Raw genomic sequence first — 858 nt, 5'->3', positions numbered from 1 at the left:
GTCATGATCTTCCCCAAGGTTATACATACCTCCACTAGATGTATGAGGTTGGGTTTTACTTGGTGCCTCATAAGTGCTTGTAGTGTCCCAATTTGCGCATTTTCAGCTAGCAAGTCTAGGTACTCCATTGCTTCATTAGGGTCTTTATCTTTAAAAGTTCAATTGCACATCAATTCAACCATTTGCCTATCTTTAGGTGTTAACCCTTCATAAAATTGTGAAACCAATCTCCATGTTTCAAAACCATGATGAGGGCAAGTATTAAGCAAGTCTCGATACCTATCCCAACATTGATAAAATGTTTCACCTGGTTTTTGAGTGAAAGTGGTGATTTGTCTTTTGAAAGAGTTGGTTCTATGAGATGGAAAAAACTTATTAAAAAAATTGTTGTTGCATTTCATCTCAAGCACGAATGGATCCTGACCTAAGATTTTGTAGCCATGTTTTAGCTTTATCTTTTAATGAAAAAGGAAAAAGCTTTAATCTAATGGTATTCATACTACAATTTAAGTCATTATAGGTGTTACAAATTTCTTCAAATTCTCTCAAATGCAAGTATGGATTTTCTAAATCTAAGCCATGAAAAGAAGGTAAAAGTTGAATAATGTCTGGCTTAAAATTAAAATGGGATGCATCAGGAGGGAAAACTATGCATGAGGGTGCACTTGTTCTTGTGGGATTCATGTGGTCTCTAAGTGTTCTAACATGGTTATTCTCATTATTCTCATTATTCTCATTATTCCCATTATGAAGTGACTGGTTATCTTCTCCGACCATATTTTCTGAAAATGATGAGGATACCCTACAAAGTCTACCACTTAATGTACGTGACCAAACACTCATGTACGTGTAGAAAGA

The 858-nt window shown here is 35.2% G+C and overlaps 1 non-coding gene across 1 annotated transcript; it reads left to right on the top strand.

Annotated features, from left to right (window-relative positions):
* Positions 1-240: 240 nt before the first annotated feature.
* On the top strand, positions 241-349 carry LOC118062773 (small nucleolar RNA R71). Its single transcript, XR_004689822.1, has one exon. It is a non-coding gene; the product is annotated as a small nucleolar RNA R71 (small nucleolar RNA).
* Positions 350-858: the final 509 nt, after the last annotated feature.

Source organism: Populus alba, chromosome 2 (genome assembly GCF_005239225.2).
Source record: "Populus alba chromosome 2, ASM523922v2, whole genome shotgun sequence".
Classification (NCBI taxonomy): Eukaryota; Viridiplantae; Streptophyta; class Magnoliopsida; order Malpighiales; family Salicaceae; genus Populus; species Populus alba.
Note: the sequence above shows the minus strand (reverse complement) of the source record. Positions and strands in the feature narration are given on the sequence as shown.